Source organism: Ailuropoda melanoleuca, chromosome 20 (genome assembly GCF_002007445.2).
Source record: "Ailuropoda melanoleuca isolate Jingjing chromosome 20, ASM200744v2, whole genome shotgun sequence".
NCBI classification, from domain to species: Eukaryota; Metazoa; Chordata; class Mammalia; order Carnivora; family Ursidae; genus Ailuropoda; species Ailuropoda melanoleuca.
The window spans coordinates 21,462,365-21,473,027 of record NC_048237.1 but is presented as its reverse complement, the minus strand read 5'-3'; the positions used below and the strand labels follow the sequence as shown (position 1 = coordinate 21,473,027).

At 38.2% G+C, this 10,663-nt stretch overlaps 1 long non-coding RNA gene across 1 annotated transcript in view; it reads right to left on the bottom strand.

The window, feature by feature from the left end:
- Nucleotides 1-10,663, bottom strand: part of LOC117797232 — a 94,433-nt gene that overhangs the window by 76,175 nt on the left and 7,595 nt on the right. Inside the window, exon 2 of the long non-coding RNA XR_004622155.1 lies at nucleotides 3,620-3,680. This is a non-coding gene — a long non-coding RNA (uncharacterized LOC117797232). The remainder of the gene's footprint in view (nucleotides 1-3,619; nucleotides 3,681-10,663) is intronic.

The window sequence follows — 10,663 nt, the reverse complement described above, 5'->3', positions numbered from 1 at the left end:
GTCCTTTTATGCACTAAACCCACATATGCCTCCAGTGAAGTGATACGGAAGTCTGAGATCCTTGAAATAGAAAAGACGAGGCCGTGGTGTGGGGGTACTTCAGCACCCTAAAATGTCTCAGACCATGCACTCTAGTAGCACACATTAGTACCTTGTAAGCCAGATAGAATGAATCACCAGTCCAAAGACCCAAACTAACCAGCTACTCCACATCAGAGACTAGAAGAAATGCAGAGAATATGGCATCTCGATCAGGGCTTTTTATCCCCTCCCTCTCTTGGAAGTGGGAAAGAGAGAAAAAGAAATAAAAAGACTGAGAATTCACTAGGAAAAGATGAGTAAAAAGTAGGAGTTAAGAGCATGAAGATGGTCTGTCCAAGAGACCATTGAGAGAACATAAACTTCCCAACCACCACCTGCCGGCCCTACCAAAAATCCTTGGATTTCCCAGAGTTACACAAGAAAAAATATGGACTAATTTTACTTGACTGTTAAAAGAAAAGTTAACCCCAGAAAACGAGAAAATTTGAGAATTTCTAGGATGCACATGTTACTTTCTTGCCACTTCTCTATATTACATTTCTGCAGTTGGTTATTGCTTTGAGGAATCCAAATGTAAGACCTTACTTCTACCCCAATAAGACCTTTTTCACTCCCCAGTCAAATCCTATTTGGTTTATTTATCCCATTACTCAAGGCTTTTGAAGATATTTTAGATCCCTGATTTTATCATATGTTTGCTCTCCACCCTAGAGCTATAATGGTGGCACATTTGACTTGCCTTTCTTTATCATCCTCATCAAAATCTTTAATAAAAATGTAGGTCAACTAATATTTGACAAGGGAACCAAGAATACTCAAAGGAGAAAAGACAGTTTCTTCAATAAATTGTGCTAGGACCACTGTATATTCACACATAAAAGAATGAAACTGGACCTCTATCCTACACCACTCAAAAAATTAAGTCTAAACGGATTAAAAACTTTAATGGAAGACCTAAAGCCATAAAACTCCTGGAAAAAAACATAGGAATAAAGCCTTGACATGGGTCTTGGTAATTATTTTTTTGGGTATGAGACCTAAAGCACAAGCAATCAAATCAAAACAAACAAGTAGGACTACATCAAACTAAAAAGCTTCTGTACAGCAAAAGAAACCCATCAACAAAATGAAAAGACAACCCACAGAACAGGAAAAAATATTTGCAACCATACATCTAATAAGGGGTTAATATTCAAAATGTATTTTAAAAAACTCATAGGGGGCACGTGAGTGGCTCAGTTGGTTAAGCAAATGCCTTTGGCTCAGGTCACGATCCCAGAGTTGGGATCCAGCCCTGCATCGGGTTCCCTGCTCAGTGGGGAGTCTACTTCCCCTCCCCCGCCCCTCCCCCCACTCATGCTCTCTCTCCCTCATGCTTTCTTTCTCAAATAATTAAATTTTTTTAAAAAAACTCATACAGCTTCATAGGAAAAAACACAAATAACCTAATTAAAAATGGGCAAAGGACCTAAATAGATATCTTAGAAACAGATATATGAAGGGCCAACAAGTACATGAAAAGACACTCAACACCACTAGTCATTACGGAAATGTAAATTTAAACCACAGTATGATATCACCTCGTGCCTGTTAAAATGGCCATTATCAAAAAGACAAGAGATAACAAATGCTGGCATAGATGTGGAGAAAAGGTACACACTTGTGTACTGTTACAGGGATTGTAAACTGGTACGGTCATTATAAAAAATAGTATGAAATATCCTCAAAAAATTAAAAATAGAACTACCATATGATCCAGGAATTCCACTGCTGAGGCTATGTCTAAAAGAAACAAAAACACTAACTTGAAAAGATATTTGCACCCTCATGTTCACAGCAGCATTATTTACAATAGTCAAGACATGGGAAACCTTAAGTGTCCATTGATGTACGAATGGATAAAGAAGTTGTGAGATATAAATAAATAAATACATACCTACATAAATACATAAACTTTTCACCCATAAAAAAGTGAGGAAATCCTACCACTTGCGACAATATAGATGGATGTTGAAGGCACTATGTTAAGTGAAGTCAGACAGAGAAAGACAAATATTGTATGATTTTACTTATATGTGGAATCTAAAAGTTTACATAAAAGTTTATAAGTTTACATAAAAAAAGAGTTCAGACTTGTGGTCACTACAGGTGGAGGGTAGGGAAGGGAGGAATTGGAGGAAGGTAGTCAAGAGGTACAAACTTCCAGTTATAAGATAGGCAAGTATTAGTGATGTAATGAACAATATGGAGATTATAGTTAACACTGCTGTATGACATGTTAAAAAGTTGTTGAGAGTTAATCCTAAGAGTTCTCATAATAAGGAAAAAACTTTTTTTTCTTTTCTTCTTGCTTTTCTTTTTATTATGTCTATATGAGATGATGGATGCTAGCTGAATCTATTATATAATCATTTTTACAACACATGTAAATCAAATCATCGTACTGCGTGCCTTAAATTTATACAGTGATGTCATGTCAATTCTTTCTCAATAAAACTGGAGAAAAATTTAATGTTAAGTCTCACAGGTTAGAGCAGAGAGCTGTCAAAACGACCACTAGTGGGCAACATTCAGCCAGCTATTTCAGAAAGTATGCGTATCATGCCATGTTCTCCATTTAAGAAGACCATATCAAATGTCCTGTTGAAGCCTATTAATATTGCTCTCGTATTTTCCTGATCTTCCTGAGAAGTAACCCCATCAAATCAAAGTTGTTTGAAATTTTTCTGGGAATTTTCTCTGCAGGTAATGATTAATAAAAGGGAATCCTGTCCTGGGATCAGTATGATGGTTCTAAAGTACTTTACGAACTAAGATCAGACTTCTCTTTTAAAATTATATCTTTTTTTAAGTGTTCAGCATTGCTCCCTCTTGCTCATCTCTGAGTTCATCTAGACCTTTAGACTCACAAGACCAGAGTAGCTTACACTTGGAACCAAAGGATACAAGGACAAAAAGCATAGCAAGTTAGAAAGGTGGTATCAGACACTTTCCTTATATAGGAATCCTCAGAGCAATCCACCAGCCCAGGAGCTTGTCCTCATTGAACACCCCCAAATAACAATTCAAGTAGAAGAGAATGAGATCCACATGGACATGTGCGATGGTCATCCTGCGTTAGAAGCTCCATGTCCTGTGGAAACCAATATTCATGCGCATAACTTCTAGGTTCCCCCCAAAAGACAGTTACTGAGTTATTCAGAATGGCCCAAAGTTTTGGCTTCACTCCAGGAATTTACAGTTCACAACTTTCCTATTCTAGGTGAATTCACCAATCAGCGTCATTTTTACCAAAAACAACATTACAATTACACAGTTGACATTCTACCTTTATCAGGTTTCCAAGGAAACATAATGAGAAAGCTAACCCAAAGTCAAATTTGGCCACAAATAGAGAAAAGTTTTCCTAACCTTTTACTTATTCCTTCTATATAACCTTTTCCAAATTTCTAATTAAATACCTTATGAAGTCACGCACACGCACACACACACAGACACACACACACAATCTCATCAATACCAAAAACTAAGACAGGTTAGCATTTCAATGCTGGAGTCTGAGAGAAATCATACTTACTATGAGACAGATGAAACTTCGAAGAAGAAAGCACTTCAATTCTGATCATGAAACAGATTGCCTGAAAAGGAGAAAGAAAATAATGCATACTTAACCGCTGTCTGTTTCTGAGGAGATATGGGGTCTCTACCAACCAGAAATTTAGAAAACCATTCTTCTTTTAAAAAATGGCCAATCCATGAATTCCCTCTTTCCTGCTTACTGTAGAAGATAATTTTCTAGCAATCCCTTGTCCTTCTGCATGTGTTGTAAAGAGGTGTTGACTGCTTTTGTTCCAGCATATCTTTTCAAGGAGGTTTGTATAGAAAACAGTCTTGAAAGATAGAAATGATGTCTCCCTCTAGAGCAGATGGCAGCTTTGTTTTCTGACCAGAAATAGTAAAGTTAATAATGTCTTTAGTGAAATGTTTCAGTGAAAACTGAACTAGTGGACAAGAAATAGCAGAGACCTAACCTGCAGGGGTAAGGACGTCAGTAAGAAGCAAGCTGACTCATATTGCAAATCTGAGAAAATTTCAGGAATTGTAATAATGCTCCAGTTATATCTGAAGGCAAAGTGTTGAACTGAACTGAAAACAGGAGAAATGGTTGAGAATCTACATTTAAAAAAAAAAAGTTTCCCTGACCTTCCCCAGCCTAAGACTTGGGGACACGCGTTAAAGCTAAGGGATTAGTTGCCATCTGAAAACAGATTAATTGAAAGTCTTCATACTGAAAAGTGACATCCCTAGCCCTCTCCCCATGTTCCTCTCACAGAACAATAGCAGACAAGTTTATACATCGTGCTGGCTGTTCTCTATTTAGCTCTCCACCACTCTCTGCCCTGTTCTGGGAGGATATCTCTGTGGACTACATCACCCAAGACTCCTTTGCCTTTGCCTTTGCCTTTGGCTTTCACTTGAAACAAGCCAAAGAGAGGCTCCAGCAGAATAACAAAAGGTGGAAGGAGACAGGGGTTGGGCTATGTATTCTGCCCTGTCCCCCAACACCCCCACACACTTTTGACAGTGGCTGTGTTCCTCTGTTTTCAAACACAGCAACTCGTAGGTATATTCTCATACCCAGTTACAGATCGCTCCAGGTTCCAATAACACTGTCCTTTCTCCTTGAAACTTTAGGCCTGGGGGAGATAAAGGCTTCCAGCTGTTTTTAGTCTTTGGGTATTTCACCATCCCTTTAAGGGTCCTATTTGTAAATATTCCCCTCATTAAATTCTCCTCAAAGCACTTTTCCATTATGTGCTACAATTATGCCTTTGAGTGATCCAACTGCTTCCTGCAGGCCCAAACAGATACATACCCTATGGAAGCTTTGCAGGAAGCTTCTAGTGAACCTAAAAAAGCCTAAGAGAAAAATCTACAGATATTTGTTCCTAAACAAAAGGGAACAGCATGAATGGATGCCCAGAGGCATGAAACAGCTCACTGTGTTCTAGGAACTATAGTAGATATGTGAGGTGAGGAGTGATTGGAGAGGAGGCTCAGAAGTAGACAAACGCCAACTCAGAGGGTACTTTTTAAGCCACCTCACGGATCTTGAACTTTAGCAGGCTCTGCAGAGGTACTGAAGGATTTCAAGATTGAGTTTCAGATCAACCAAGGTGGAGACAATATGAAGGAAAAGTTTGATATCAGCAAGGCTGTAAGATGGAAACATGACAGAGACAAACAACTGCAGTAGTTTGGGTCAAAAATATTAAAGGTCATAACTTGGACAGTAGCAAAAGAATGGAGAAAAGAGACAGAAAATTCGAGGCCATTTGGAATTGAGAGGCAGAATAAAGGGCTGAAGGGGAGAGGAGAAAAATCAGAATTGCTCTTAAGCCTCCAATTTTCAGCAGTGGATAAACTGTCTTTCACTGAGATAAAGAGCAGAGGATGAGAGAGTTTAAGAGAGGCATTCATGGAAGGAACGGAGGTGAGGGCGGGGAGGGAATATAGAAGAGTAAGGGTAGGCAGAATGATGCAAAGTTCTAAGGGTAGGCAGAATGATGCAAAGTTCTACGAAGATGCTGAATTTGAAGTATCTGTGGGAAGTCAAGGTGAAATCTTTCTTGAGGCACAGGGAAAGAGCTTCCCTTCAACTTACTGAACAACCTAGTCAGTATAAACCAGATCCAGATCCACAGGGAAAAAAGGCTGAGCAAAATTGCCTTTAACCAGCTTAAGAGAGCAGCGGGCAACAGGCAAGACCAGAATAAGAGGTTCTCAGTGCAGCCACCCATTTAACCACAAGACGGAGTCAGAGTTAAACTAGAGGAGAGCCTTAGAACCTCCTCCAGTGCAGGGAAGCCATCACTTCTGGTGTGTATATATTTTGTTTATTAGCAAAGAAGAGCTATTCACTGGTAAATATGGCTGAAAGCAAACATTGGGAACATCCTAAAACAAATTATATAGGCTCCAGTATGGCCTAGGAGCTAGGAAGATAGTGTGTATGATGAGCAGACGACTGAAGGGACTCAAGAGTCATACAGGTATCTGTTTACATTGGACCTTAAGGGCTATGCAACAGTGGGTCTGAGCCTTCAAGACAAACCACAATTTATAAAAGCTAATCAAGTTAGGTCAATTAGCATAATAGGCAAAACCAGAACGAAGACCCTAACCAGTCTATGTATCACCAAGCAGGACTCCAGGCTTCACTCCAGTTAATTGTTGAAGAATTGCAGGTACCCTCAGGCTAAATATTAGACTGGGTCTCATGCTATCTTGGCCCTTAATAAATGCATGCAGTCCAGTTGCTCACTATGCAATTAGATGAGTTAGCAAAAAAGAAACCAAATCAGCCTTGGCATCTCATTCCCTCATTCCTAATCTATTTCCTAGGAATCCTTTCTACACAGATGGACGCAGCAGGACCACAGTGAGGTTTTAAGCATTTAGCCCCAAATTGGGAAGAGGATGGAATATTATGGTTTCTTTGCACGGCAACGATCTTCAGGTGGCAGAATTAGGCCAAGATGTTTTCAAGATGCCAACTGTTTGGAGAAAGAGATATTTGACAGCCCACAATTGGAAACAGGGATTGAGAAAATCAAACCATTTCCTATTACCTCCTAATAATTTGAGACTCTTTAATTAACTGCTTCCATTTCAAATCTTTGACTTCAAGTTGGCTTCAGTGTAGCCTCTATGTAGCTTTATGTAGCTTCTTCTTTTATTCTTACTAAACTTGTTAGAAACAAAAATTGCCCATCCTGCAAATTGGTGCTACAGCAACTCCTGATTCCAACTTTAGCCTAATGCTCAATATGCCCCAGCAATCATTCTGTTTCTCTCAAGTCCGCCCTCACATTTTCCACTAATGCTGTTGTGAAATGTAATCACCCTTCTCACAAAGGAATTATGGTGACGATTAAATACTTCATTACCTCCTAGCCCACTTTTAACCCATGATCTCTCTTCCTATTAGACCAACAAAAATAGAAGCCATGAGAAGATTTCAACTTTAAGACTATTACTTACCTAAAAACCCACATCCATCTCTACCATCACTCCTCTCTTCCTCCCAGCTATTTATTCTAAAAGAAATGTCCTTCCATTGGTATGAGGCTAATAATTCATCAACATTTACTCTAAGAAAAAAAAATCCACTTAAGTCAAAGTCAAATCTTTCCAACCATGAGGAGACAACATTTCCTTAACCCTAGATGTTCTAACTTCTTGCTCTCACCTTCCTTTCTTTATATATATATATATATATATATATATTTTTTTTTTTTTGAGTGGAGAAGAGAGGAGGAGTCTCTGTGGCTATCTCCCTGCATTCTCTTCCCAGTTGTTCCCTAACCTACTGTAACTGAGCTTCTGCCCTTCTGAAGCTTTGTTGTCCCCAAAGGCCTCATTGCTGCTAAATCCAAAGACTGCACTTTAGCCCTTATCACTTCTGTCTTTGGAACAGCATTTGACATTAGAGAAAACATTATTCAAACTGCAAATCTATAATAACAATGGCAACTACCATTTACTGTGTACTTAATATATGCCAGTCTCTGTGCTATTTTATTCATATTACCCTATTTAATCTTTACAATAATTACACCTCCTAAACAAGAAAATGGAGGTAAAGTACCTTGCCAACAGATGCAGAAAAAGTAAAAGAAGGAACAGGGATTTCCTATCAAGATTTATCTGACTCCAAAATCCATTCTCATTTTAATGAGTATGCTATTTTCAGACCCATATAGCATGTTGTCTACTGCCCAATCCCACATGGATGCTACACAGGAATTCAAAATCACCAAGTCCAAAACTAAACATATCTTCTTAGCCCAAGACCAATATTATTATGATATTATCTACTTTTATGAATGGTGCCACTATCCATCAAATTGCCCAAACCAGAAATAAGAAAGTTTTGTTTTAAAATTTTCTATCTGCCAGGTCCCACATCAAACTGGCCATTTACTTCTATCAACTATACTTCCTTAATCTCTCTTCCATCTGTCCATCCTCACTTCCAAAGTTTGGTGTTAGGCTCTTATCATGTTACTTGACTGCTACAAAATCTTCTGAAATGGTTTTCCCATCTACAGTGCCATCCCAATTTAATCAATTCCCCCACGCAGAGCCAAAGTGGTCATTCTAATATTGAAATGCTAGTAAGAATGTTCAGAAACTCAATCACTCATACATTGCTGGTGGGACTGTAAAATGGTACAACCACTCTGGAAAATAATTTGCAGTTTCTTAAAAAACTAAACATACACTTACCATATGATCTAGAAATTACACTCCTGGGCATTTATCCCAGAAAAATGAAAAATAAATCCCTCAAAAACTTGTAAAGATTGTTTATAACAGCTTTTTTTAAAGATTTTTTTTAATCCATTTGAGAGAGAGAGAGAGAGAGAGTGAACAAGAGCACAAGTAGGGAGGAGGATCACAGGAAGAGGGAGAAGCAGACTTCCCTCTGAGCAGGGAGCCTCATGGGGCTCGATCGCAAGACTACAGGATCATGACCCGATTCAAAGGCAGATGCTTCATTGACTGAGCCACCCATGCCCTCCTATAACAACTTTATTTATAATACCAAAAAACTGGAAACAACCAAAATTTCCATCAATAGATGAATAGGTAAACAAACTGTGGGTACATCTATAAATAAAAGTGAACAAACTATTGATACTTACAACTTGTACAGATCTCAAGGACATTATGTTGAGTTGGGGGAGTCAATCTTAAAAGGTAACATGTTGTATGACAGATCTGTTTATACACACTCTTAAAATGACAAAATTATTGAAACAGGAAACATATTAGTGATGCCAGAGAACCACTAACATTAGGTTTGTTGGGCAGGGAGGTGGCAGGGGTAGGTTTGAGTGTGACTATACATATTAGAATGAGGATGATCTTCCTGGTAATGAAATAGTTTTGCTTCTTTGATTGCAGTGGTAATTATACAAATCCACAGATAGGATAAATTGACATAGAGCTATATATATATATTGTACCAAGGTCAAATTTCTATTTTTGATATTGTAGTATACTTATAATTATATAAGATGTAACCACTACATGAGAATAGATGAAGAGGGTGGGTGGGATGGGCTAGATGGGTGATGGGTATTAAGGAGGGCACTTGTTATGATGAGCACTGGGTGTTGTAAGTAATGAATCACTGAATTCTACTCCCAAAACAATCATTGCACTGTATGTTAACTCCCTAAAATTTAAATTAAAAAAAAATAGGTGAAGGGTACTCAGGGACTCTCTGCACTATCTTTGCAACTTCCTATCAATCTCTAGTTATTTTTAAATGAAAAGCTAAAATCAAACTAAAATAGCAACTTAAGCTTCCAATAAGTTGTAGGAAAATAAAATAACGTGATTACAATATCTGCTTTGTCCCCAGTTGGGAGGTCTGGGTAGCTCAGTCGGTTAAGTGTCTACCTTCGGCTCAGATCATGATTCCAGGTCCTGGGATCAAGTCCCGCATTGGGCTCCTTGCTCAATGGGGATCCTGCTTCTTCCTTTGCCTGCTGCTTCCCCTGCTTGTGCTCACACTCTGTCTCTCCCTGACAAATAAATAAAATCTTTAAAAATATATAATTTGTCCCCAATTATAGGCAGAGTATACCTGAGTCATCCTGTCTTTTTAAAGTTGGTCTCTTTTCTGTTATTTGTCAAAAGACTTCATTGAGTCATGCCTCTTCTATTTCCATCAATATTTATTTTTTTCTTTTGTACATTAGAAAATGATCACCTCCACACTGCAGCCAAAGTTATCTCTTTAAAACAAATCTGACCTTGTCATTCCCTTAATTTAAACTATTCAATGTCTTTCCTTTTTCCTTAAAGTTCTTAATCTGCTCCTTCAAAATGATCAGACTCTTAACTCCCTCTGTAACATCATCCATCACCACTCTTCTGCTAGCTTTTATCCTGTAAGTCTTTGAACTTAAATCACTGTACTCTTTCCACCTCAATGTCATCATCCCAGATGATCCCTCTGCCAGGAAATTTTCCCTTCCTTCACCTAGCTAACTCCTAACATTCTTTAGGCCTCAGCTTAAATAAAATCGTCTCACAGAAGGCGACCTCAGTACATTAATGAAATAAAACAACCTGCAATATGGTTTCCATGTTGCTACAGGATGTGAAATCATTTTAGTGGTATATAAGGTTTTAATCTTACATTTATTTCTCTTGTCCTGATAGCAAACATAAGCTTTCTAGATTAGGACTTACTATTATCATTTAGAGCAACAACCACATCGGTGTCCCAAGCTCCATTCTTCCTGAATGGGGTGATGTGATAAGAGCCAGATGGTTATTTCTGCATGTATACAAAGGGGGCTATCACACAATAGGAGAGGAGACCTGAAATTATTAACCTGAGAGCTTATATAACAACTGCTATACTGCTACATGCTCATCTTCTGAGAGAAGGAAAAAACCTTATCTTCCCTAAGATAAACAAATCATGTGGAATATAAACAAATGGCTCTGTATTTCACTCCCTTAAAATGTGAGAAGTAAATGAATCTGGTAAAAGGAGATATTCTTCATCTTTATTATAAGACAATTTTCTTTAGTC